General features: G+C 37.8%; 1 protein-coding gene across 12 annotated transcripts in view; it reads right to left on the minus strand.

The window, feature by feature from the left end:
* Positions 1-24,059, minus strand: part of DMD (dystrophin) — a 2,446,616-nt gene that overhangs the window by 1,967,061 nt on the left and 455,496 nt on the right. The window lies entirely within an intron of this gene.

The raw sequence follows: 24,059 nt of genomic DNA on the forward strand, positions 1-24,059 counted from the left end.
ATCCCTCTGCTATTATTTGTTTCCTATTTGGCAGGCTGACAACCAAAGGAACACCATCATCCCTCATTGTGCTTCTCTGGCTTACTCATGAAATCACAGGCAGCCTTCTTCCCACATAAAATCCCTAGTCTGAGCTGGAAGATAAATAGCCATTAGGGAAGCACATACTTTGTATGGATGGGAACCTTTGGGCTCCCAGCTTCTTCCCATGCCTTTCAGCTTTTAGGGATAGTGGCGCGGTTCAACTTTCGAAAGGGCAGAACAAGGGCCTTATATATCACATTTTTGCTGTCAATAGTTAAGAGCTATTGCTCTGTATTGAAAGCATCGTGGCTACACTCTCGAGCCAGAGGTCACTCATTTCATTAATTAGGTTTTGGGATGGTGTCCTGAAATGTATCTAGTGTCCGTGAATTCTAAGTGGGTTTGTCCAGCAAGCATATTGCCAGTGTATATGGTAAGTAGTAGTTTGCTCCTAATATTATTTGTGTTCATCTCAATATCTTAGATTGTTTTTGTAAGGGAGAGTGTGGAGTTTGAACTTCTGTCTTAATCCAAGGTTGGAAAAGAGAAAAAAGGGACAGCTTTTCCAGTATGCTTTCTAGGTTTTTCTGAACATTGCAGAGATGCTCAGGGAGGAAGAAAATGTTGCTATTTTAAATGGAATCTTTCAGACGCTAATTTGGACATAAAATTTTAGTGGAAATAACCTCAGATGTATGCAGACATTTGGATATTTTCCTCATCTCAGACAGTAACTACTATGACTTTAGACAAATGGCTCCATCTTCTGAGTCTCGGCTTTCGAATCTATAAAATAAGGGGGTTGAACTACATAGCTTTTAAGGTCCCATCTAGATTTAGCCATCTCTGGTTTATATTCATTTACTCATACACAACACAGGCCCTGTGAAGCATACATTTATACGATTATAGAGATGAGCACTCAGGACTCCGTTTAATAGATTTTCCTGGCACAACCGCTGTACTGCTCTGCTAATGGGCACTTTCCCCTGAGATAAGTAAGCTAGCCTACAAGCACTACTGGAAGTGACCCCAAAAGGTTTCCCAAAAGGAATTCGGGAAACCTGACAAATAAAACAACAACAACAAAAATCAAACAAACACTAGCTGTGGCATACAGTCTGAGGAGATCTACACCAAGTTCTGATTTGCTAGTGGCTCCCTCATCTCAAATTACTTTCATCAGTAACTGGAGAGAGAGATCTATCTCCAGACACTGGGATCCTTCCCCCTAGGGAATGATAATAGTAAAGTATCAGGCGATGCTCTCTATGTCCTATACACCTTTTAAGAGATAAAATTTCTTTCCAACAAACCTACAAAGGTTTGTCATTACTTTCACACAAAATTACAAAGTATGTAATTACAAAGTATGTCATTACTCATTTTAAAAATAAAGAAAGAAGGGCAGAAAGAGGGTAAGTAACTTGCCCAAGGCCACAGCTGTTAAATAGCAGCACTGATATTGGAACTCAGCACTGTCTCCAGAATCCATGCATCTAAAAACTCCCTTTTCTAACATGGTGGTGTTCACCTATTTTCTCATTTGCCTACCTACTGCAAGAGAACAGCATGATTCCCCAGAAGATCCATCGGAGTCAGGAATATAGCCCTAGGTTGCACGATAGAGCAAATTTTAGACTCAATCTTTCTGAGTAGTAGTTTCAGCGTGACCTCACAACTGGTCATTTTATTTTTTTATATTTTTAAAAAATATTTTATTTATTGGAGAGACAGAGAGCACGAGCAGGAGAGGGAGAGCGAGAGAGAGAATTTCAAGCAGATTCCATGCTCAACATGGAGCCCGAAGCGGGGCTCGATCCCATGACCCTGAGATCAGGACCTGAGCTGAAACCAAGAGTTGGAAGCTCAACCTACTGCACCACCCAAGCGCCCCTGGTCAAACATTTTAAGTAAGTGGTTACATATTTCCTGATACTCTCTCCAATATCACGCATGTGTATGAACCAAAGGGGCTGACTTGTGCTCTCAGAACACAAAATCGATACTACAAATGAAGGGCACACTCTGGGATTGGCCACGTAGTATGACAGTTCACAAATTTTAAATATCTGCTTTTCAGAAGAGCTTCGAACAAGCTTAAGAGCCTCAGTGATATTCAGTCTGATTGGAAAGGTAGAGTTGTACAAACTTTACTAAGGAGACTCAACAGAAACCCACTAGTCAGACTTCCTAAGTTGTGTGACAATGTATTCATTTTCTTATAGTCACACCCAGGTGAAATCCGACAGGCTCAAGAAACTCCACGTATGACTAGTTAGTTGCTCTCTAGGGTAGTAAAGCAAGCAGCAAATCCACCAAATCAATGTAGTGAGTATCATTTAACCAGTACACATTCCCCCCAAAGTGGTGCACAACACAGGAAATGAATTTATTACACCATGATAGCACATTTAATTATCTAATACCAGCAACTAAAATCTCATGTTGTGTATACAAATCGGCACGTACACATTTTTATAGCAAGAACACAAACTTTTCAAACCGAAATGCCTAAACAGTTTTTAAAGATTACTATCGCTAAGGTGAAATCTGGTCAGAAAATGAAAATGTGGGCCTCTCGGTCGGTGAAAATGCCGACTTGTCATTTTTAACCCCAAATAATTGGAATTGCAGTGATTCGAGCAGTGAGCCATCATCCAATGTCATCTAGCACAGCACAGAGCTTTTGTGTGAAATAGACCAAACAAAAGGTTTTTTTTTTTTTTAATTACATAACTGCCTAATTCTTGGACACTCCCCCCACCAACCACACAGCAATCATCTAAATACTTCACAGCATCCCCAAAAGAAATGAAACTGCAATCTGGACTCCTTAATTTGCCACCTTTCAGAGATAAGGTTAATGGAATTAAGTTAACCATAAAGATTATTATAAATTGAATGCTGTATCCTTAGATGTCTGAGGTAATTTAACACATTTCAATAAATATGAGGTTGGGAAACATAAAAGGAAAATTTATGGTACTAATTTAAACAGTATCTTTCCACATCTACTGTGCATGCTATGGCATGGCCCTTGATGTTTGTCAACTCACAAATACTGTTGAAGGGAAAGAACTGGGGCCCCAACTTTTCCAAAGAAATTGGAGTCAAATGCTCAATATAATATTGGGAACATTATATGAAACGAAAGCTATTTCCAAGTGATTCAGCTCGGAAATATTTAAAAATATCCATTGAGGGAAAATACATAAAGAAGCTAATCATAAGACAAATGACATAATAGTGATTACTTTTATTATCATTCTAATTATCAAGTTTAGGTTTACAAACCAAAATAAATTTAAAAAATGGTTTTACTATTTTTCATAGACATATTTTTTAATTTGTACTTTTTGAAAAAGATTTTATTTATTCATTTGAGAGAGACAGCGAACGAGCAGTGGGGAGGGGCAGAGGGAGAGAGACAGAGAAGTAGACTCCTCACTGAGCAGAGAGCCCGATGTGGGGCTCTATCCCAGGACTTGGAGATCGTGACCTGAGCCTAAAGGAGACGCTTAACCGACTGAGCCACCCAGGCACCCCTTCTTTGTACTTTTACATGTATTAACTAGAACACAGTATCAACTTGACTTTTAAATTAGAATAACTTTTTTTTAAAAGATTTTATTTATTTGACAGAGAGAGACACAACGAGAGAGGGAACACGAGCAGGTGGAGTGGGAGAGGGAGAAGCAGGCTTCCCGCTGAGCAGGGAGCCCGATGTGGGACTCGATCCCAGGACCCTGGGATCATGACCTGAGCCGAAGGCAGACGCTTAACCGACTGAGCCACCCAGGCGCCCCAAATTAGAATAACTTTTTTGTCATGGACATTACAATTTTATAAAGGGAAAGGTGGTGGTGATGATGATGATTATATTATTATCAATATTGGGTATCACAGAAACTGTGCTCAATACTTTTCTTATCGCATCTTATGAAGTAATTGTTATGATGATAATTTTATATGTAAGGAAATTGAGTCCTAGAAAGGTTACATAACTAGTTTAAGGTTATACTGCTAGAAAGTGAGGGTAAGTTTAAATTCAGATTATTCCAAAGCTTGTTCTAAGCTTATTCTTTTGATTGCAGCATTATATTATATCCCTATACCTAGAGAATAATACAACACAGCGTCCAAAATCTAGAATTCCTTTTATGCCTTATGTTGAGAAGGCTGATGACAACCTTTGCAAGAAAACTGTTGTCAAAGTCCTTGTTGTTGATGGTTTTAATAAAAGGGAGGGGAAATGGTCTTTGATACTTTCCCATTACTTAGTGTGTCACATTTTGTTAATATCCACGATCCATATATAGCCTTTTAGAAAATTAACCAAATGAGAGAAAGTTTCTTTTTTGTACTACTTACTCCTTCTAACTTTGTAGACGTTTATCCTGATAATGTGAAGAATAAGAATAGAGGGAATAAAACCACAGATGATATAAAAAAAGATTATCAGCTTTAAAAAATAAGCAAGGAAATGCAATCTGACACCAAAACAAATTAATATGAAGACTAGAATAAGTCTGATATCCCATGACACAGAATCTAAAAGAAATGACGAGGGGATTAGCAATTTGTTTTCTATAATTCTTCTCTGTTACCACTGGAAAACTCACCATTTCTTTCCTCACAGATTAACAAAGAGTGCGTTTTCTAGGAGCCCAAGTTTCCGCTGTGAATGCCTTCAACTTATTTTAAATTTGCCCATGACTGGGCCAGTCTATACGTAGTTGACAAACTAATAGAACAGTAATAATTATATACTTCCAACCATGAATTAGACACTACACTAAGAATTATTTATGTATTTTTAAAACCTCATGGCAATTCTCTGTATTCAGTATCACTATTCATTTCATATATGAGAAAACTTGGAAAGTGTCCTTCCAGGTGAACCTGTTAGCCATGACCCTAGCCGTCTTCCCCATTTCTCTCTCTGTTTTATGGCCTCCTTAAACACATAAAGGCAGTTACGTGTCTGAGTCTTTGCACTAGCTATTCCTTCCTTCTGGAATGTTCTTCCCTTGTCTTTACATGACTGGTTCATCCTAGACAATCATATTTCAGCTGATATTACCTCCTCGGCAAAGCCTTTCTTCACTTCTGAAACCAGAGTACCCACCCACTCACTCACTTCCTTTTATCCTCAATGAAGCACTTATTATCTGATAGGTTTTTTGTTTATTTATAATAAGTACTTCATTGAGAATTTAGATAGATGTGAGATATAAAGTATATATGACATGCTATTATTACATTATATATAATACATATTATTATATGTGTTATAATGTATATTATATATTGTAGAGTATGTTTAACGTAGTGGGTATTTTGTAAACATTACAAAAACACTATCCCAAAATTTACTTGTCTCTCTATCCTTCTCATTTAATTTTTAGAACATTTCACTGCAGCATCATTACTATACCATAAAATTCATGCTTCTAAAGTGTACAAGTCAGTGATACTTAGTATATTCAGAGTTTTGCAACTGTCACCACTAACTAATGCAAAACATTTTCAACCACTTGAAAAAGAAACCTCACACCCATTAGCCGTCATTCTCCATTCTTTTTTTCCCTAGACCCTGGAAACTACTCATCTACTTTGTGTCTGTAATGATTTGCCTATTCTAGACATTTCATATGAATCTCATGATTTTTAAATTTTCCTAAATTAAGGGTATTAACATGTCAATAAAAATATCTAATATGTATTGAATACCTAATATGTAAGGGTTGGCAGCCTTACAAAGCACTTCTTTTTTCAGTTGTTAAAAAAAATGAATCGATTTAGCACTCATTTATGACAAAATAATTCCAAAAAATAGAGCAACAAGAGGTGAAGGAAACACATGTATACTAAAATATATATATATTTTTTAATTTTTAAGAGACTTTCTTTCTTTTTATGTCTTTTAAAGTTCTTTAATGGACTTTATCTTTTTAACTTTAGTTTTGAGTTCACAGCAAAACTGAGCAGAAAGTACAGACACTTGCCATATACTCCCTGTCCCCACACATGCATAGCTTCTCCCATTATCAAATCCCCCATTAAAATGGTACATTTGCCGTAAGTGATAAACCTACACTGATACATCATAATCACCCAAAATCCATGGTTTATCTTAATGTTCACTCTTGCTATTGTACATCTTATGGGTTTGGATAAATGTATAAGGACATATATCCATCACTATAGTACCATCCAGAATATTTTCACTGCCCTAAAAGTCCTCTGTGCTCTGCCTATTCCTTCCCCTCTCCATGCTAATTCCTGGCCACCTGTGATCTTTTCATAGCTTGGCCTTTTCCAAAATGTCATGTAGTTGAAACCAAATAATATGTAGTCTTTTCAGATTGGCTTCTTTCACTTAGTAATATGCATTTAAGTTTCCTCCATGTTGTTTCGTGGCTGGATAGTTCTTTTTTTTTTTTTTTTTTTTTTTTTAGTGTTACATAATATTCCATTGTCTAGACAGCTTATTTATCCATTCACTTACTGAAGGACATCTTGGTTGTTTCTAAGTTTTGGCAATTATGAATAAAGCTACTATAAACATCCATGTTCAGGATTTGCATGGAATAAATTTTCAATTCCTTTGGGTAAATACCAGGGCGTGCTATTGCTGGATCGTATGGTAAAAGTATGTTTTGTAAAAAGCAACCAAATTGTCTTGCAAAGTAGCTCTACCAATTTTAGGTTCCTATTAGTAGTGAATGAGAGGTCCTGCTGTTCCATATCCTCACCAGCATTTGGTGTTGTCAGTGATCTAGATTTTGGCCATTCTAATAGGTGTGTAGTGGGATCTCATTTTTTAAATTTGCATCTCCCTGATGACATATGTGTATCTGTCATCTGTATATCCTCTTTGGTGGGTGTCCGTTAAGACCCTCTTGGTGGGTCTTTGGACCATTTTTTAATCAGGCTGTTTATTTACAAAGCACTTTTGTAAATAAACAGTTTACATTAGTTCATGTAATCCTTCTAACAACTGTAGAGGTTAATCACCATTAATATCCATATACAGATGCTGATGGAAAAACTAAGGTAAGTTTAAGAACTCCTAGTTAAAAATGTAGGAACCTGGATTTAAACCGAGGCCCTGATCATAGGCATAATTTGAATGGTAACTTACTTTTGTTTTGTCACTCTGCGTCTCTCTTGTTCTTACTTGCTATTGTTTTAGTAGAGGAGTGAGGTGCTCACAGCGGCGTCTACTAGGGGCATTTGGGCATAGATAATGAACATTAGTTTCACTGGCAGAAACAGCTCTATCTTTACATGAGTAAGGAATGTAGGGGACAGCAAGGCACATATATTATTTCATTGAACACAAATTAATAAAACTGAAAATGTTCCTTTTCCCTCTCTCCTTTCTCTTATCCATAATTCCCCTGGTTGTCAATCATGAAATACTGTGGTCTTTTATCAGACCCAGGAAAATTAAGAAGGACTTGCATTTTGACTTAAATAAAGAAAGTCTAGTAAATAGAATTACTTTAAATATATAGGGGTATAAAAATACATATAAATGAACACTTGAATATTTGACATAACATTTCTTTGATTCATAGCATGCATTTCATTCTTCTGGGACTCAAGATTATTTCGAAAGGAAGGTCCAGAATGGTATTTGGCATATTCCCCTCTTCAATAGCCTGATGATATTTGTGATTATGAATTGAATAAATTGCACTGGGTTAGTAAATGTTTAAATACGTTTTTAAAAATTATGGAAGTACTCATTTAACTATGCTTTTTTTGGTCTTTAAATTTATAACCAACAAGTATGCAATTTTTAAGTAGAATAACACACACCAGGGAGTAATATTTGAAATGACTGAATTTTGGTCTCTGGATGTTCTTGGCCTTTGCTCATATGATTCACCACACCTTCTAGGCATGCAATTATCTCTTAGCACCTCACAACCTGTCATGCAGTATGCCATTCCTTAAATGAGAATTTGCCCCAAGCATCATTATATACTTAGCTCTTAATAATTTTAATAGAAGCATCAACTAGTAGTTTCTGATGGGCAAAAAATATAAATGTTACCATTTAAAATATATTTTTCTTTCTGTAATAAAAGCCAAATCCTCATCTTCTATTCATAACTGGAATGATCCTTTAAGATCATTTGACTCCTATAATTAAATTGTAGAAGTTAAAATATGTCCAACTTAAAATTCAACCTAACATTCAAAGCTGTATGTGAACAGTGTGTATTGCATTTGTTTTACTGCATCTGCCAGGGAATGCACCACAACATCCTTTATAGATATTCAGATGAGGCACTCCACTAGAAATGAAGAAGGAGCACAGCTAATTTTGGGCTTTCATTGGTTTGATTACTATTTCAACTTTAAATGGCTGTATGATAATCAGTGGGTGTGGAACAACCAGTACAGCTCAAGGAGCAATTGCCTTTAGTGGAAAAGCAAAGTTTTAAAGAAGCAAAGTAAACTCCAAGAGACAATCGATTCAGTCTTACACACCTCCCTGCCATAGTTTTAAAAGGAGCAGATGTGCTAAAAAGCCAGCGAGAAGATGGTTAATATTTCTTAGGGTTCGAGCAGGAATAGAATTTCTAGCACCTGACCGCCCATATTTTGCACGACAATTTACTGCAATGTATAATCTACATGAGCATCACAATATGGGAATTTTTCATATCAGGAAAGTATTTTTTTTATTTTTATTATGTTCAGTTAGCCACCATATAGCACATCATTAGGGTTTTTTTTTTTTTTTAAGATTTTATTTATTTATTTTGACAGAGAGAGAGAAACAGTGAGAGAGGGAACACAAGCAGGGGGAGTGGGAGAGGGAGAAGCAGACTTCCCGCAGAGCAGGGAGCCCGATGCGGGGCTCCATCCCAGGACCCTGGGATCATGAACTGAGCCGAAGGCAGACGCTAAACGACTGAGCCACCCAGGTGCCCCACACATCATTAGTTTTTGATGTAGTATTCAATGATTCATTAGTTGCATGTAATACCCAGTGCTCCTCGAAAGTATTTAAACCCTTAAAATAGAGTAAATTTAAACTTAAGAGTGATGAGTTTTTTTAAAAAGAGAACAGACAAAAAGAATTTGCTTCCTAGAGATTGAAGTAAAAGTGTTTATAATTATGTTGAGATGGACATTCATTCCTAAATAATATACTACACCTTTATGATTTTAGATGTCTGGGCAGACATGTGAGTTATAATTACAAATGAGATTAATGTGAAATAAAAACAATGAATGGAATTATACTAGCATCTGTCTCTTTTTTTAAGTGTTTCATTCCAGTTAGGTAACATACAGTGTAATATCAGTTTCAGGTGTAAAATATAGTGATTCAACACTTCCTTACATCACCTGGTGCTCATCGCAAGGGCACTCCTTAATCCCCATCACCTGTTTCTCCCATCCCCCACCCCCCTCCCCTCTGGTAACCATCAGCGTATTCTCTGTAGTTAAGAGTCCGTTTCTTGATTTCCTTCTCTGTCTCTCTCTCTCATATTTTTTCCCTTTGCTTGTTTGTTTTGTTTCTTAAATTCCACATGAGTGAAATCATATGGTATTTATCTTTCTTTGACTTGTTTCACTTAGCACAATACTCTCTAGCTTCATCCATGTCATTGCAAATGGCAAGATTTCATTTTTTTTTTTAAGATTTTATTTATTTATTTGACAGAGAGAGAGACAGCTAGAGAGGGAACACAAGCAGGGGGAGTGGGAGAGGGAGAAGCAGGCTTCCCGCTGAGCAGGGAGCCCGATGCGGGGCTCCATCCCAGGACCCTGGGATCATGACCTGAGCCGAAGGCAGACGCCTAACGACTGAGCCACCCAGGCGCCCCAAGATTTCATTCTTTTTTATGACTGAGTAATATTCCTGTGTGTGTGTGTGTGTGTGTGTGTGTGTGTGTACCATATGTTCTTTATCCATTCATCAGTCGATGGACACTGGGCTCTTTCCATAGCTTGGATACTGTAAAGAATGCTGCTATAAACAGGGTTGCATATATCCCTTATTAGCATCTGTCTTAATAGGCCTCTATTTACCTGAATTTTTGGATAAACCAGAACTCCGCATTTCCTCTGTTAGATTCCTGATGGACCAAGATGGCCTGCTGAAAGATCTTAACTAGAAAGCTACACTTTTTTTTTAAATTTATTTGACAGAGAGAGACACAGCGAGAGAGGGAACACAAGCAGGGGGAGTGGGAGAGGGAGAAGCAGGCTTCCGGCAGAGCAGGGAGACCGATGCGGGGCTCCATCCCAGGACCCTGGGATCATGACCTGAGCCGAAGACAGACGCCTAACGACTGAGTTACCCAGGCACCCCAGAAACCTACACTTTTAAGTTGAACTCTATACTGTGGTGGACTAAAGATAGCTGCAACATTTTTTGATACTCCTCCCATTGAAAAGGTAAAGTCTTGTTTCCATGCTTTAATGTGAGTGGACTCTATGACTGCCTTGACAAATAGAATAGGCTAGAAGAAATGCTCTGTTGCTTCCCAGGGGCAGGCATTAAGAGAGTGGAAACTTACACTTCATGCCTTCTGTATCATTTACTCTTGGACCCTCAACTACCATGTGAGAAGTTCAACAACTCTAAGTCCACTCTGCTGGAGAGGCCACATGTAGGCACTAGGTCAGTGGTATTGAGCCAAATCTTCCAGTCAACCCCACTAAAGCACCAGACATGTGAGTGGAGCTGTTTCGGATTCTTCTGGCCAGCCACTTGACAGCTGGGTACCATTGCATGAGCACAGCTGATGTAACACGAAGTAGAAAAATCACCCCACTGACCTATGCCCAAATTCATGACTCACAGAAACATGAGATATAAATAGTGACTGCTGTTCTGAGCTAGTAAGTTTGGACTAATTTGTTATTATAGCAATAGATAACCAGAACATATGGCTTACTAAGAGTCCACTGTGATTGTTTTCATTCTTATTTATTTAATCAAATAATATAATTATATACTACATAATTAGATGAAATAGGAGTAGAAAATAAAGCAATGTGTTCTTTCTCTAAAACTCAACTGAATTTGTGGGACAAAATCAGTAAAAGTGAGCTGAAGAGGAAAGAAAAGGCCTTCCTGTGGGGGATATTATAAAATTAATAAAGGAATCTCCTCTCAGATTGTTTTGCAAATGTCTCCATGTTCTTTCTCCACTGCACAGGAACCAAAGTGTACAAGTCTCTAATCTGCACTCTAACTCCCTTAATTTTATGATGTCCTACTATCTGGTTGTAAAATCCCCATTCTCATTGCTGTTCCATGAACACATCAAACACACTCCCACCTTAGAGCCTTTTTTTCTAGTTGTTCACTCTCCCTGGAAGAGTTTCCCTACACAAGTCTAGCTCAGATCTCACCTACACAATGAAATCCACAGTGACACCTCATTTCATACTGTGTTTCAGGTCATGGAACTCCTCAACTCCCTTACTCGACTACTTGGAATTTCCATTGCACTTAGATCCTTGATACACGGCATAATTTATTAACATACCAACCATTACTGCCCTGACTGTGTGGAATAAGAGGGTTTCCATCCTGAAGTGGATCAAAAAAGAGGAACAGATAATTTTGAAGCTCAATTTCAGGACATCATATAAAACAGTGAACAAAACACTAAGGCTTTTAAACTACATTCAAGACTATTAAGAAGAACTCGAGGTTGTGAGCAAGGACAGTGACAGTGTGAGATCAACAAGCCTTTCTTGGCTATGCTGCAGTCTGGCATGGGATCCAATAAGCAAGGATGAAGTTCTATTCGGGTATTTCTGAAGGGATGGACGCAGCACTTCTAAATGGATACAGAGTTCATTTTTTCCGCTATACTCTTTCAGGTAACCCAAAGCTTTTTCCATCTGAAATACCTTAGTTATTACAAGTCTCTGGAGTCAGAGTTAGATGTGAATGCTGAAGTCAACAAGTATAAGGCAAAAAGTATATATTTCACTTTTACTCATGTCTCCAAAAATCCTATGCATTTTAGCTGCTGCTTTTTTTCCATGATGTATTTATTCTGAATATTGCTCCTGGTTTTTATTTTAGCTAAAGAAACTGATTACTTACATTTGCTATAAAATTCTAAAATGTGTTTTCTTTAAAAAAAATACAAAAAGAATTCCAAATATCCATGAAATCTGATAGTAAGAGATTTTATTTGGATATGGTAGATACCTAAATACCAAGGACAAAAGTCATGGTCTCTGCCCTCAGGAAGCTTATAGTCTATGAACTTGGATATAAAGGCTGTCTGGGATCAAATCCTAGCTCTATCCCTTAACTGTGGTATTAATCCAATTACTCAATTTTCTGAATCTCAATTTCCTTACCCATGAAAGGAAATTGTTAAGACCTCCCTTATAGTGTGTACTAATTAAATAAGAAAATCCAAAATAAGATTTCATTCTTTTTTATGGCTGAGTAATATTCCTGTGTGTGTGTGTGTGTGTGTGTGTGTCTATATATCACATCTTCTTTATCCATTTATCAGTTGATGAACATGTGGGCTCTTTCCATAATTTGGCTATTGTTGATAATGTTGCTGTTAACATTGGGGTGCATGTATCCCTTCAAATTAATATATTTGTGTCCTTTGGGTAAATACCTTGTGAGCACTGGGTGTTGTATGTAAGTGTTGAATCAATAGATTCTACACCTGAAACTAATATTACACTGTATGTTAACTGCAATTTAAATAAAAACTTGAAAAAAATAAAGAAAAACCAAAACAAGCTCATGCATGGCATGTGGCCCATATTAAGACTTAAAAAAAGTAGCTAGCTATCACTATCTTTATTTTCCTGAAATGAAGTATTAATAAAAAAAGAAAGAGGGAGAGAATAAAACTGATAACCTTCAATTAAAAATATTTTTAACAATAGACCATGCTTTAAAATGATCAAAAATTTTAACATAATTTTTAAAAAAGTGATCAAATAGATTCACTACACTACTCACTATATGGTCCTTGCATTTGTATGGGATTTTTAAAAAAGTTTTATTATTAGACTTAGAAAATTAAAGGAATGAGAGAGTCATTACTTTTCCTAGCTTACTGATGAGAAAATGGTAGTAGTTTATTGAGAGCTACATGGGGGTTTTGATGGATTTTTTTTTTTTATAAAGGGAATGTTGCATTTATATTTAGTGTATGTTTGCATATATGTATATATGCATACATTAAAGCACACTGAAATCCACTGAAGATTTTTATCTGTGGAATATACTAGTAATTCTCTGTAGGAGAGAGGTAACTGCACATACAGAAAACTATTACAATATATTGCTATAACACAGAGGAAGTTATTTCTGTTAAATATATGACCATTTTATGGTCATTCCCAATGTTAAAAGCTGCTTCATCCAACAATCATATTACCATTGTAACTCACCAGAAAACCTACTCTCTCTTTCCCTCAAATATATATAGTCATTTAAACCAAATGTACAGAAAAAAACAGTAGCATGTAGTTTAGGAACTAATGAAAATTTTAAAAGCAACAATCCCATTGAGAAGACAGAAGGTGGTACATTAGAAAAAAATTGCACATTATGGCAAGGGAAAATTTTCAGCAGTTTTTAAAATTAGTTCCAAATTGTTTCAATTAACAAATGTAGATGGTGTCATATTCATTATGTACACTTGACTCTGATATAACCCTTTATGGTTATAAATCGTTTATATTTCAGAGAAAAGAATATGTGTTCAAAAATAACTGTATTTCTCACAAGGGACACTAAATTCTCCCTTTTTTAAATTAGTACCTTAATGCCATACAATTTTTCAAAAAGGAAAGCAAAACTACAAAGTAAAAAAATATGTGAAAATATATAAAAATGGGGATACATGAATTGGCCTAATGGAGATATTCCTAAAAAGTATTTAAGAATAAAACTGAAATATATAATAAGGTAAAAACAAATACTAAGACAATTGTTTAAAGGGATTTTACTGAAAGCTGTGTGCCACATTAATACTCACTTCTTTACCTTCATTGTAAAATTAAATTTTGTCCGTCAATTTTGCATCAAGCAAGACTCACCTACACTCTTGATAATTTAAATTCACAGAAATCTTTAAAAAGTAGCATAGGTAATTTCTTTCATAATTTTAGGGGTGGGCAGAGGGAGAAGGAGAGAGAGAATCCCAAGCAGGCTGCAGGCTCAGCACAGAGCCTGATTCGGAGCTCAAACTCACAACCCTGAGATCGAGACCTGAGCCAAAACCAAGAGTTGGACGCTTAACCAACTGAGACACGAAGGTGCCCCAATTTCTTTCACTATTTTTTAAGATTTTATTTGTCAGAGAGAGAGAGAGAGAGAGCACAAGCAGGGGGAGGGGCAGGCAGAGGGAGAAGCAGGCCCCCCACTGAGCAAGGAGCCCCATGTGGGACTTGATCCCAGGACCCTGGGATCATCACCTGAGCTGAAGGCAGATGCTTAACTGACTGAGCCACCCTGGTGTCCCTCTTTCACTTTTAATAGGTGAAAAAGAACTGCAGAAAGGCCCCAAAATCTTTAGTACTAAATAGGTCACATGATGCAAAAAACGTGTCTAATCGATAAGAAGAAATGGTAATCTTGACATATACTGTTCCTTCCGGTTTATTCCTAAAGCCATAGCCAAGAAGTTGTTAAACTATCAGTTGTGTTTTCATTCAGTCTATTTCTTTCAAGCATTCCTATTTTAATAAATTAGGTTTCCTTTGAGGATTAGTAACTTTAGAAAAAAATACTTTACAAAACTCTAACAATCAACAGCAATATTCAAAGTATGAGAACTTCTAAAGTAGGGATGTCTTCTAGTCTCTGAATTCACACCAAATCGGTGTACAAACAATAATCCTGAATCTTTCTACCCCTGCCCCCGCCACCACAAAGATGGAATGTTTCAAACTGCTTTTGTTTTGTTTTATTTTTCCTTAGATGAGAAAACACCGAAATAAGGAGGCAAAAACGTGTTCTGTCTCCCTGGCTCCATTTTTGTTTTTCCTCTTAAATCTTGCTGCCAGTTATATTGACTTTTGTTTGTAGGAGTTTCTTTGTGTTTGTATTTGTTCCTTTATACAGAAGCTCCCTTCGTGGGGTCTTTTGCCAACTCATTATATTATCCTTTTAGAATATGGTCAAAGACAAGCCCATATTAAAATCCAATTTTCATTTCTAAGAAGATACTGGAATTGCTCACGCATAGTTTAAAAGGATATCTGTCCTCACCTTTCACTTATTAAAAGAAAGTGATAACAATGACATTCTTATTTTGAGTGATTTAATCACATTTTCTTATCCATGTGATTTTTGTCATCTAATTTAACAAAGTTATGAGAGACATGGCCTGATTACATATTATGTCCTCTTTCCAGAAGTACAATTCAGAAACCAACTTTGATTTTTGCTTTTTTTCTAAAATGCTCCCACAGATTCACCTACCTCTATCCTGCTTTATGGCTAATGACAATAATGTCAACTTTTCAATTATTTTAATGAGCATAACACTTCTCTCTGCTTTCCTCAAAAATGGAAGCTTTTATGATTTGGGAGGGCAAATATCTTGTGTTTATTTTTCTTTCTCCTTCTGTTGACCCAAGCTATTAATAATCTTCACAATACCAATCTAGGTTGCAATTTAGACTATGTTCATAAGCATTTCAAATCCAGACGCCTTCACAGGAGGCTCAGGCCTTAAAGAAATGCAGCTACTTGGAACCAGGGCTGCCTTCTGAGTCTTTGAGTCTCTCTGAAACATTAATTAAAATCCCTGGTAAATGAATATGCAGATAGGCTACCTATCTGCAAAGAATGATTAGCTACCAATGGCTGAATGCTTTATGATTTCTACTTTTTAATATAAGGGTTTTGGCAACATCAAGGCCTTAACCAAAGGAATGATAATGATAAAAACAAACAAACAGGGACACCTGGCTGGCTCAGTCAGTAGAGCATGTGACTCTTGATCTTGGGGTCATGAGTTCAAGCCCCATGTTGGGGATACAAACAAAAATAACAACCAAAAGGCAGAATCAGACCTATAAATCCAGAGAACAAAATGATAGTTGCCAGAGGGGAGGGGGTGGGGGAATGGGCAAAATGGCTGAAGGGGACTAGGAGATACAGACTTCCAGTTATGGAACGAATAAGTCGTGGGAATAAAAGACACAGCATAGGGAATATAGTCAATGATACTGTAATAGCGATGTAGGGTGACAGATGGGAGCTACACTTGTGGTGAGCACAGCATAAGGTATAAACCTGTCAAATCACCATGTTGTACACCTGAAACTCATGTAACACTGTGTGTCAACTCTCCTCAAAAAAAAAAGTGCTAAAAAACCCAGCAAGAGTCCATAGTGTTTTAGAAAGCACAGTCTACACACACACACACACACATCAAACTAAAAAGAATCCCTCTCATTTCTGAAAACGTCCAAAGAAATTGTCCACCTGAACATCAGTGGAAAAGGAATCCATTTCTTTTCATGCTCTTTTTCAGATGGAAGTTTTTCCTAACGGTCAGAAAACCTAAGGAGTATACTTACGTCACTGCCACAGCATGTACTGCTGACAAAGACTCCCCATCTCAAGACACACCTCCACCAGGGCTCAAATATTTTAGGGCTTTGGTAATTCAAAGATGAATAAAATGGGGTACCTATCTTCAAAGAATTTACAGAGAACATCCATGCATATGGTATATGCTAAACTAGATTAGAGAAGAGTTTCATTTGTCCTAAACAATGGCAGGAAGATTAATTGTGAGAGATGACACTGTAAAGATAATACTTTAAAGATCTGGAAGACTGCCAGATTTTAATAAAAGGGGGGGATGTGGAACAGAAGGATCGGTGCTTTAAGAAGAGGGGTAAATGTAAATAATATGGTCTTGGTGATGGGCAATTCTGCCTATTTTCATTTCTCTATTTAAAATATACCTATTTTTACCCCACAGTATAGCTTAATATGCCTTAATCTGCCTCTTCCAGCCCAAAGTCTAAATCATCAAACATACAATAAGAAATTTATTTAGATAAGGCTTTACTCTAAGTGCACAGAAGGCTACTGTGAGAAACTATATCAAACGCCTTCCTGGCACTGGCCTGATCTACCTACCAGAACTTTTGGGTACCATCAAGGATTTTTTTTTAAGGATTTTATTTATTTATTTGAGAGAGAGAGAGAGAGACAGAAACAGTGACAGAGAGCATGAATGGGAAGGAGACGGAGAAGCAGGCTCCCCACTGAGCAGGGAACCTGACATGGGGCTTGATCCCAGGACCCTGGGATCATGACCCGAGCCGAAGGCAGACGCTTAACTGACTGAGCCACCCAGGTGCCCCCTTTCAAGGAATTATTATATCCTTTTTAAAATCTTTTCAAATGATTACTTGAATAATGTGTTAGATGATAAAAGATACATAAAGCTGATATCCAATGGAAGAGTAGGTCTGGCAGTTAAAATTCTCTATAGATAAATTAATATTTAAATTCCTCTCTATGGTATATCTGATTCCTGGGGTGGCTATAATGTACTGGGTGTGTAAAACAACCATCATTTATTGCCTCACAGAACAATTCCACCCATGCCATCCTTGGGCCGACATGGTGAGCGTCTCTCACTTCCTCCTTTCAAACTCTACTTCCCCTCTAGTCAGGAGGCTAGAAATCCAAAATCAGGATTTTGGCCTGTTGGCAGGGCCATGTTCTCTCTGAAGGTTCAAGGGGAGAATCTGTTTCATGCCGTTCTCTGAGTTTCTGATATTGCCAACAATCCTTGGCTCGCTAGCAATTTCTTGGCTTGTAGATGCCCCACTCATGTTTCTACTTCTGTTTCACACGGCATTCTCCCTGTCTGTCTCCTTCTCTGTATCTCCTCTTGTCTTCTTATAAGGACACTAGTCATCGTGTTAGATTAAGGGACCACCAAATTCCAGTGCAACATCATCCTAATTCCACCTGCAACAACTCTATTTCCAAACAGTTCTGAAGAGAACATGAATTTGGGGAGGGGGTTCCTCTCCAACCCAGGACATACAAGAATGCAATCCTCAATGAACTGGCTCCTGTCAGTCTCTCAATTCTCAATTCAACCTCCTGCTCTTGCATCCGACTTAGCCGGCAAACAAAACAGAGCTAGTAAATGAAAAGCAATGCTTAGCTGATAAAAGGAGAGAGAGGCCAAAGAGTAAGTAGGCACGGATTTGTTGGACAGACAAGTCATATTGAGGTATAAAGCTCCAAAAGTACCCAGAAATCAACTATAATTCATTTAGTTCAAGCACAACCGTGGTAATAAAAAGTCATTACCCTATGACCTCATGCAAAATGATGACCTATATATTTCTGTGCTGATCACTCAGAATGCTTGAGTATACAGGTAGAACATTCTACCTTTATTTCAGGTTCTAAATGCTCTGTAGTACATTAAGTATTTGCTTGCCTCGTGTAGCCTGCGGCTCTCCAGCCTTTCTGTTCAGCCCTGTGCCCACCCAAGGAGCCGGAGGGATTTTTAGAAAGCTCCCAATGAGAGGCCCATCAAGTGCAGCTTCATCACAAATTGCTGTGACTCTGGCTTTGAGCCAGATTCTTGCTTTGTTTCTTCGGACTCATTGTTTGCCTTGTACTCCAGGAAGTTGCTTTCCTCTTCATCCTTCTCAGGCCCAAGCTCCTAACTGGAAAGCGTTCTTTTGACTCTCTGATCCTATCTTCCTAGACCAGCACTGTGACCCTCCATTGGCCATGCTCAGAATGAGTTGGGTGATAATCCATCATTTTGACACTTGGCTCTATTTCTTCACATTATCTACCAACCCAAGGTCCCAAGACCTTCACTTCCTGCTCCTGTTAATCAGGTACACCTACCTATTACCTGTTATGGAACACGTCTGTTGGTGACAAAGGCAGCACAACCTCCCTCCTGTTGCTCAAACCTAGTGCTCCAGGACCCCAGGGAACTGCCCTACTCCTAGGCTAGCCAGTCTCTAGAATCTAGTCATCATTCATTTGGGCTGTACATAAACCAAACCCCATTTAAATCACATTAATCTCCCCACAACTCTCATTTCTCAATCAAACTGACATTTTAAATGTCAGATGAGTTATAGTATATCACTTGAGTGATCATGACAACATATTCCCTTCTATTTAGGAGATGAACTGGCTGCTTACATCAATATTTTTAAATACTGAAGGAAGCAAGTGTCAAAAGTATGTACATTAATGATGAATTTACTACTTCGATATCCCACAGGCCTAAAATATAGAAGTCACATTTCCAATAATGCTCAGCCTCCAGTAACTTATTATAACAGCCAAAATTGATAGCTAACATTCACTAGGTACCTACCATATATGAACAATTTTACAAATACTGTGTCATAAAATATGCATATCATTATTATTCTTCCCACTTCACAAACACAGGTTTAGTGAGGTTCTGTAAATTTTTTAGCATTACAACGAAAAATATCTGAGTCTCTCATTCAGAATAAGCAGCACCTTAGTGGGTACAGAGAATGTTTGTTTCCCTTGAAACTTCATAAGTTGAAACCAAATCCTCATGTGATGGTATTAGGAGGTGGGTGCTTTGGGAGATGATGAAGTCATGAGGGCAGACCCCTCATGAATGGAATTAGGATTTTTCTAAAAGGGACCCAACTGAACCCATCCCTCTTCCCACTATGTGAGGACCCTGAGAGAGAAGACAACTGTGAATTAAAAGCAGGTCCTCACCAGACACACTGAATCTGCTGGCACCTCGGTCTTGGACTTCCCAGCCTTCAGAACTCCAAGAAACACACTGCTATTGTTTTAAGCCAGGTGCTCTACAGTATTGCATGACAGCACCCCGAGTGGACCAAGAGAGTAGGTGTGCTCTACCTCCTTGCCACCCATTCTGGACCCCAGCTTTATAATTTTTAAAATAAAATCAACATCTTACCTCTATAGTTTTTAGGCTTTGCACTTTCAACTTCCCAGATTTCTTTCACATTTCTGCATGTGACAATGAGTCTGACCAACGATGGTCCCAAGCCTGCCATTAAGTGGATGCCGGCAAAGCAGTGGCTTCCACACACCTCCACAAAACACCTCTTTCATGGTGAGACTTAGCAGACCAGCTTCTCAGATTTTCACACAAACTGAACTTTTCCATCCATGCCACCTTGGGGCTGACGTGGTGAGTGTCTCTGACTTCCTCCTTTCAAACTCTATACTTTCTCAGCTCTAAAGCCCATATTAAATCCTATTATTCCCAGTGTATCTGAAAGGTCTTTTATGTTTTGACTGAGTCTTTTACTTTGCATTCCTGAATTTTTTTTTACTTCTATGCATGTCCCCTTCATAATCTTCTTGATTAAAACGACAACAGGCCAACCTCTAGACGATATAGCACCTTTGAAAAAGTAAAAGAAAGTCATCCACTAGGGTAGACTCAGCCACCAGGACCAGTCGGGACAGGGACAATGCCTTTATGTGAAAGAAGGCTCTACTTCCTCAGGGCAGACACAGCCCCATGACAGGGAGCATAGCTTGGGTGCCTTTATGAAAGGCTGGATTTCAGCCTCACCTACCCCGCCTCACACTGCCTGGGCCAAACATGCCTGGGCATTAAAAAATAGCACAATGGTACATGACATCCTGAAATGCATTCCACTAAAATAAATAAATAACTTGGGTAAGGCAAAGGTGAATTCAAGAAATCTATTATTAAAAAGCCAAAAAAAGATTCTCAAGTCCTCCAGTGATCTTAGATGGTAACGTCTGAAGAAGACACTGAATATAATACCAATATTTGACCCCATTTATCAAGGGTAAATGTGATTCTTTCAAAGGAATTTTGCTAGATATCAAGAACTTACTATCTCTGTAAAATCTACATGATAACATTTGTCTTGCCTGGCCAGTGACAATCCACTGAAGTCATAGAGACAGTAGATTTTTAGCAAACTTTAATGTGGTATAATAAAATTTAAAGACAAAAGTAAGAGTTTTTACACTTTTTTTCATATTGAGATTTGAGCAATATAAATGAATTAAATTCCCAACCTTGGTGCTAAAGATTCTCTTTTATTCTAATAATCACTCTGAAATTTTATAACAGATTTGATATTACAGAGCTCTTTGCATTGGCGTAAGATTTTATTGCTTACAGAGCATTTCACATACCTCATTGAATATTTAAGCAAAACATTAGAGGGAAAATTACTGACCCCATTTTATGGATGAAAATTTGAGTCTCAGTGTACTCAAATGACCTTTCTTTCTTTTTTTTTTTTAAAGAACTTTATTAGAAGTTGTAGATAACTCACTCCAACCAAAAGCAATTTCTTTCCTTTTTTTTAAAAAAAGATTTTTATTTATTTATTTGAGAGAGCAAGCATGAGCAGGGGAAGGGGCAGAAGGAGAAGCAGGCTCCCCACTGAGCAGGGAGCCCCACGTGGCACTCAATCCCAGGACCCTGGGATCATGACCTCAGCCGAAGGCAGATGCTTAATTGACTGAGCCACCCAGGTGCCCCTTAAATAACCTTTCTAAGAGCAATATAGGACTTTTGATTTTATCAAAAAACCCTGTGACTGACTTCATTTGTTGAGCTCTGCTCTAAGGGCATTCCCAAAACATATATCCTTCCCAAGATAGCCTTTAATCTCTCATCGCCAGATGATACAATTCCTCCTTCCCATATCACAAAACCTATCCTGGACTCTATATCTGCCACTAAGACGTCTGAGCCTGGACAGAATTTACCTTATAAAGCTCTGGCATTTATTTCTCTTCTTTTGTCATTTTTACCAAATTATATTCCTTTTGCTTCCATAAGTTAGCAACATTTAACCTACTCCTGGAACACTGCCCAAACTGCCCTGAAGTTATGCAGTGACTAAGTTATTTCCCATTCATATTTCCAAAATTAATCTCTCATCATGGAATAATTAGAGCTAGAAATGAGCCTTGACACACTACATCTTTGGACGAGGAGTGTGGACGTAAGTGACTTGGGCTGTAAGAGGCAAAAAGGGAAGCCATTGGGGGAGAGCAACTTTGGCAGAAACACTTCTAGAGTGTGAGGCTCTGTAAGTTCAAATCACACAGCTACAATCTGCTAGATTTGTGATTTGTAAATTGCAAAAGTTATATTCCTTTTCGTTAAGAGATTAGTACTGAAAACTACCTGTCACACAAGGTTTTATAGAAAGTCCAATAATATAACTATGTGAAAATGCTCTGAAATTATCAAGTGCCATTCAAATATCAAATATCGGGCGCCTGGGTGGCTCAGTTGGTTAAGCGACTGCCTTCGGCTCAGGTCATGATCCTGGAGTCCCTGGATCGAGTCCCGCATCAGGCTCCCTGCTCGGCAGGGAGTCTGCTTCTCCCTCTGACCCTCCCCCTTCTCATGTGCTCTCTCTTTCATTCTCTCTCTCTCAAATAAATAAATAAAATCTTAAAAAAAAAAAAACAAATATCATTTTAACCATCAGCTTATGAGCAAATGATTAGGGACCGAGACTGCCAAACACATACTTAAATCAATGCAATAGAGGCTTTAGACTATAGCCAAGACATTATTCAATCATGTGTTTTTAAAAGATTTTTTTATTTTATTTTTTAAGTGATCTCTACACCCAATGTGGGGCTCAAACTCACAACCCCGAGATCAAGAGTCACGCCCTCTACTGACTGAGCCAGCCAAACACCCTTCAATCATGTTTTAAGAAGAGTAATCTTACAGGATACTCTGAAAGGGAAAGAAAGATTAGTAAGAAAATGGAGATGAAGTCCTAGAGGAGGGTAATAGCCATTAAAACACGAACAAAGGGAACGGATGTCAGTAACATGTCAAATGCAGATTGGATAGGAATTGACAGTAAAAAGAAGGAAAAACATTCGAAACTTACTCCAAGATTCTGGGCCCCAGGGACTGGAAGAGTCAGGACACTACTGTTAGAATAGTGGGAGCAAGTCAGAAAAAAATTCAAGAATCAGAAAGCAAACAAATGTTGTTTGGTTTTGGGTATTTTCAAAGCCACAACCTAAAAGAGACAGACTGTTCTTTGCTGAATCAATCTAAGTCACTATCAGCCCTGTTTATATGTTCTTTTGGGCATTTTCACATTCTCACTCATTTAACTTACTGTAAAATTTTCATTGCTTTAAATTTGTGTAAGAAATTCATGTCATGTGTTTGTGCTCCAAAAATTTTTAGTACCCTAATAAGAAGTTTTACTGCTCCTGAGAATGACCTACAATATCATGTGATCATTTCTTGTATTAGTCTAGCAACAGCATAATCTGTTGATTGAAGTTGGACATTTTAAAATTCTCCAATAATTAAACTGAAGGGAAGCCCACTTCTGCTGCAAGTCTGCAGTGCACGGTATGCAAATAGACCTTCCCAGCTTCCCTTGGCTTCACTTAATATAGATTCAAAAACATACACAAGGTGGCTCAGTCGGTTAAGCATCTGCCTTCCGCTCAGGTTATGATCCCAGGGTCTGGGGATCCAGCCCCACAGCAGGCTCTCTGTTCGGTGGGGAGCCTGCTTCTCTCTCTCCCTCTGCTGCTTCCCCTGCTTGTGCTCTCTCTCTCTCTCTCTCTCTCTCTCTCTCTCTCGGTCTCTCTCAAATAAATAAAATCTTAAAAAATATATATATATGCAATTTCAAAAGGAACCCTTAGCATGTCCATCTTCACATAAAACATTGTGATATGTCAGGCCAGTAACAAATATGAAAATGATGGAATAAGATCCTCATAGAATAGATATTTATAGGATGCCTCTTCAGTAAAGAGGCCATTTAAAAAGACACCAAGTTTTAGGAGAAATGTGCTCAGGATTGTATTGCCCTCCCTTACTCATAAAGATAAGGTGATCATGTAACTTACAGAGTGATGTATTGAAAGTTAAAAGTTCTTCAAGGTAAACACATTCTAAACTTCCAAAGTACAAACAAAGTGCAAATCAACCCACTCATGTGTTTTCCAAGATAAAAACTTAGAAAGT

The sequence above is a fragment of the Phoca vitulina genome, unplaced genomic scaffold, assembly GCF_004348235.1.
Source record: "Phoca vitulina isolate PV1807 unplaced genomic scaffold, GSC_HSeal_1.0 scaffold35, whole genome shotgun sequence".
Taxonomy (NCBI): Eukaryota; Metazoa; Chordata; class Mammalia; order Carnivora; family Phocidae; genus Phoca; species Phoca vitulina.